Source organism: Thunnus thynnus, chromosome 21 (assembly GCF_963924715.1).
Source record: "Thunnus thynnus chromosome 21, fThuThy2.1, whole genome shotgun sequence".
NCBI lineage: Eukaryota > Metazoa > Chordata > Actinopteri > Scombriformes > Scombridae > Thunnus > Thunnus thynnus.
In genome coordinates this window covers 15,597,568-15,603,567 of record NC_089537.1, presented here as the reverse complement: position 1 = coordinate 15,603,567, position 6,000 = coordinate 15,597,568, and positions in this window count along the sequence as shown.

Genomic DNA, 6,000 nt, shown 5'->3' with positions numbered 1-6,000 from the left:
ATCACCTCTTTAGACAGCAAGATGCAGTCTGACACGTCTCGCTCAGTTCCCGTCTTTATATACACGTAAAACAGGTCACTGAACTGCTGTATGAGAATGAAACAGGTGTCTTTGATAACAAATATAAAAATAGCACCAAAGATCCTTGAACACTGAACTGAAATTAAAGCAAACAACTAGTTAGAATGATGTTCTTTAAAATCATTAATAGTGAATCCTTAAAAAACTACAGTACATTAATGTTGAATGATCATGAAAACTAAACAGTTGATAAGAGCAATTTCAGTCTTTGATCTTTCAAAAGTGTGTATGTTTGTTTCCCAGATCAGGTTGTAAAGGGCTACAACTGGGTCATGGTTCATCTGATGTGTATTAATGTGTGTTTTTAAAGAATTTATTGCAAATAGTGCTGCAGAGCAAAGCCAACACAACAAAAAACATGTACTGTCCAAATATGTAAAGACTCTACTGCACTATATAAAGCTCTAAGGTGCATAGATGGATCCACAGAGTGTCACTGTAGGAGTTGTGGTCATTCTGTCATGGAGAGTAGAATAGCAGGAATGGATCCAAATGCAGAGACCGGCATGCAGCGTTGACGAAGATCTTCTTTATTCTCAAAGCGTAATTGATGTTACCGGCAATCTTGTAGAATTCCTCCATAATGTAGCAAATTCTTCTGTGGCCAGGGAAGGTGATGATGGTGCCCTTATTCAGGTTTTCAGCATCTCCCACCGAATATAAGAACATTCCACTTGCGAAGAAACGTAGTGCAACGCAGACCATCTGTGAGATGGTGAGGGCGTGGCTCCGTGCTGTGCGGTGCTGAATTTTGGGACCCAGCAGTCTGCACAAGTATCGGATGCCATCACCGGAAAATCGGTACCTCTCATGCAGGTAATCATCTGGAAACTAACGGTTCTGACCTGTCCCGTAACACTCTCACATCGGAAAGCCCTTCTCAGTATAAGTGCTTCCTCATCCAACACGTCATCTAAAAAAGGGCATGCCATTGTGAAGGAAGAAACACAATGGCATGAATGGGACTTTATATATTGCCTTGTCATTGACTTAATTGAAACCATCTCTGCAACCTCATCAGCCATTTCTAATCATCTCAAAGGTGTGCAATAATATACATATTCATCAAACCTCGGACAGCAATATGAACAGTAGGCCTAACAGTAATAATGACTATCACATGAATAATTATAAAAATGATAATGGTTACAATTAAAATAACAGTGGACCTACTTAAAGGTCCAGTGTGTAATATGTGTGGTATTTAGCAGCCTCTAACGGTGAGGTTCTAGATTGAAGCACTCCGCCGCTCACCCCTCTCCTCCCTGAGACTTTGGAGAGATTCCAGAAGCTACGGTGGCCTTCAAGGACAAGAAGCTATTTGCTGAAGATGTCATCGTCCACGACACTCCGAGCATTTCTAACAAGTCAAGTGATGAGGTGGGTATGTATTTAGTCAATTAGTCTATAGTGCTATAGGTTATAGCTCACAAGTAAGATAGCAATTATGAGTGTTTTATTGTTTTGGTAATACAAGCTAACATTAACAATGTCATGCTAAACAAAACGTATGTTACTTTATTCTACCGTTAGGCATTATTGATAGCGAGATAGCGTTTGCAGGATAACGTTACATATTTTATCATCCGTTTGCAGAGTCAAGTACCGGAGGTTAGAGGGAGAGGAAGAGGGTGAGTTAGCAGTGCTTTTGCAGGCAGGGCCAGGCGAGGGAGGAGAGCAAACACCGGCACCGCAGAAGCAAGGGAAGAGGCTGGAAACCCCCCAAAAGGACCAAAGCAACTGAGGTTTGTGACGTTATTTATACAATTATTTTATTATATTCCTACCCGTTCTGCACGATATTAAAAATGCCAATACAACACAAAGTTGTATTTACATAGCAGCTCTGTGCTTTACATTACTGTAGTCTGTATAGTTTTATGTATTATCAGTGTAATGTGAGTCAGAAGCCCCTTTTACACAGCCCGTATTCAGACCAAATCAGGCGGGGCGGTGCACAGCTGCAGGGATGAGGAGGTGTGTGGGTGTGTTTGTGCTTTAGAAGCTAACCGCTGTAAAACAATCAGAAAATAACGTTTATTGATCTGATTCACCGGCTTCCTCACTACCAGCGATCACCCTCTAGCTCACTCGACCACAGCTGCTCTCTCTCTCTCTTTCTCTCCTTTTTTTTTAAAATGAGTTGGGAAGCCGACAGAAAAGTCTAACTTTACTTTTAACGTTATCAAACAAAGAGAAATGTCCTCCCCTTGGATCCTCTTTATGGCTATAATGCGGGTTCTCTGTATAAAAGAGGCTACTGAAAACATCAGCAACACTACTGAATGATTATATAAATACTAGGAACAGTATCGAGCAGCAATATTTTGACTTTTTAAAAAAATCATGTTGTTGTTGTAGACATGTTTGGGAACACTGGACAGCCTACAATCCATATTCTGCACTACCATTACCATATTTCCAACATATGAAACTTATAACCTATAAAGCCTTATCTGTGTTTTTCCTGTGTTTTATTTTTTCAGAGACTTCTTGAAGAGATGACCTTGGAGGAGCACAGGCAGCTCACTAGTGAACTGCTTCAGAGGCAGCCAGGGTTAATTTTTGATGCCTTGATGATGCATCAGTGCAGGCATGGTGTCCCACCGTTTGCTGGAGTGCCAGGGGTACCATGGTGTACTTGTAGTAACTGTACAGACATGCCTACAGACCGGGAGAGGAAATGCTGTGGCCAGTACCCTGCAGATTGTGTGAGCCTAATACCGCACTTCTCCCAGTACTGTCTTGAAAATGCTTTTTATGCATTCACAGCCAGTACTGGGAGGACATTATGGTATTTGGCCAAACCAGGAAGCCTGGGGATGACAACGGGGAGTACCGTTATGCTGCCTATAGATATTTCATCTATTGACAGCATGGCTCTTTAGGCCAGGGAAACCGACTTGTCATCCCCAGTTGCTGTGTTTGGAGGATCAGAGACAAGTTCCCTGATCCTCCAAAGACATCACACTGGTTTCACACCTGTCCTCTGAGTTTCCCTCCAGCTCCTCTGGAACGTCCACACAGTATCTCAGGTACTCACACACCTGCCTGTTCATCATCAAGGCATCAAATCATCTCATATTTATTTGTTACATTTCTGATATTTTATTTATTTTATACATTTTCTATATTTATATATTTCCTGGATAATTATTAAACTTTTTGTTTATATATTCACATTTGTTCAACTTAAATGTGCAAGTTTACCAAATAAAAGATATTCATCAGATGTGCTGTGATAATTGCAATGATAAACATATTAATATATACTTATACAATGACAGTACTTCCCTGCAGTCAGTATATTGTCATTACCACTTCCACCATTAATTTATATTGTCATTATTTACATCTATAAAGCAACATAAAACAGTGAAATTGAATACCACTGATCCTCAGAACAGGGCACTGTATTACATGTTATGGATTAATTTTCATTGCCACTTCAGGTTATGTAAACTGTAATTCACTAGTTTGAAACACAGAAATATAAAAAACAACACTAAGAATGACATTTGTAATAAAAAATATCTTTTATTAAACAGAAACATTTTTGGACATCCTTTTCAATCTGGACAATAAAAGGATAACATAAACATGCAGCTTTTACTGTTCAAACAAACATTTTGACAGCTTATTCTGTGTTCTTCAGAGTTGATTCTGATAAAGACAGAATAATCTATCAAATCATTAGTCTGTTTGAACACTAAAAGCAGTGTGATTAAACTTATCCAATCACCTTCCAGCAGTCAAATTGCTGCACATAGAATAGCTGACAAGGGTCAGACCAATACCACACCAAAGGTATTCAATTTACTGCTCGGGATGAAGATGCTCTCATGGCAGGAACAACACCCATGATTCACTGGCACTGCTGTTCCTCATCTGCTCCAGGAGCTGTGTGTAGAGCAGCAGCTGCATGGAAAACTGCTTCTGTGGAAGACAGTACCATTACACATAGTTAATTTACTATTTCATACATTTTATACAGTTGTACATGTGAAAATAGTGCTATTTAACCAACCTTACTTACCAGGGTAAGTTAATATGCTACATAGGCAAACAAATGTGTATCACTTACCTAGACCTCTCCTGACTTGGTCTGCAATACTTCTGATATGGCGGGTGTGAATGTCACAGACATGGTGAATAATGCCAACCCACAGTGCCTGAGAAAAATAAAAAAGCACAAATGAATGAACTTACTATTTTAAATCATCTATCTATCTTTCTATCTATTTATCAAATGTGCTCACCAGAAACTGTTCAACCTTAGATTTTCATCCCAACAACAGACTAGATCAGATTATTTAATTGATTAACACACTTTCAGTCAGAGACAAGTAGCTATCCAGTGAAATCAACTTTTGTTGTCTTTGGTTGTAATGAAAACCAACGTACTCCCAGCCATCAATGGCACATGGTGAAATACCCCTGACCTATTACACTGTCACTTTAGGATGAAGATAAAGGCAGTACCATGCATCGATGCTACAGGACCTCTCTCATAGCTGGAGAAACAACAGCAACATCAAGAAAAAAAGTGCTTTATGACACAGTCACAAACCCTTGTAATACATTATGTTAGATCCTAAGATGCTGGGAGCCTTGGCTGGCCTGGATAAACATACAAAAATAAATAACAGAAAAATTCTACTTCTGACTGATAATTGTAAAACTAAAACTCTGGTAGCAATTACATGTTTTTCAACATTGAAAGGGGGAAAACATTACTTGTGTTGGACTATAAGCTAACTTTGCCCCCCAATGTGTACATGTGCTCCTAAATGACAAATTTGGAGCAAACAATGAAATCATGGAGCACTGTGAAAAATATTCACAGGATGTATTAACTCAGTGATGAGCAGACTTCTCCTCAGTTTATCTTTCACACTAACTCATTACTCTGACTTACTGTCTTTAGAACATCACCAGTGCTAAATATCTTAGTTACCAATCAATGTGTTGTCTAACTGCCACAGAAAATGAATAAATCTTTGGGTTATTAGCACGACGTCACCTCCCTGTTGTCTCTTAACAGACCACCAGCTCCGTGAGAGGCACAAACTGAGGCTAAAGTGTGCTAATATTTAACGTTATGTGGCGGCTTTTCTTTTCAGGGAAACTAATGTACTGCTAATAAACATTGTACATCATCTAGGTTTTGAACCATTACCAGCGGGGCAAAATAAATATACATTACAGTCTTACCTGTCCAGCAGTAAACAGGAAACTTCAGCATTAGTCTGCAAACATTTCTCTCATCAGGGATTTCCATCTGGGTTTATCCTCGTTTTATGCCGTTGCTTGTCCCGATTTTGTTTTTGTTTCTTTGACAACGACAATTCACACTCCTGTGATTTTCTAAATAAGTATGATCCTCCATTTATCAGATTCTGGTTTCAAAAACTTCTCACAATACAAAATGTTTGGTCCGTTCTTCTTCTTCGTTTTAAAACCGGTGCATTTCCGGTAGTCGCCCACTGAATCTAAAACGCGTAAGGTCCTCAGTGGAGCCAGTGTTAGGTTTGTCCGTTCTGCGCTACTGTAGAAACATGGCGATGCAACATGGCAGCCACCGTGGAGGGGGACCTGCTGCCATGTAGATATAAAGGGCTTATTTCTAAGGTAACGAAAACACAACAGTTATTATTTTCAACTGATTAGACACTAATTGAAATATACTTATAAATAGTCTATTCAATTTTTACCAAGTCTGTTCTTTTAGATGTTACTAAATACTACACACTGGACCTTTAACTGAATGACAGTGTATCTGTGGTATTTTAAAGCAGGCTAATAAAAATGAGGCAAAATATATACAGAAGAACATGGAGTATCTGTAAAACACATTTATTTCCGATCAGAGTGACAGCTGACTGGTCAGATAGCGCCAGGATTAATCAAGCATGGCTG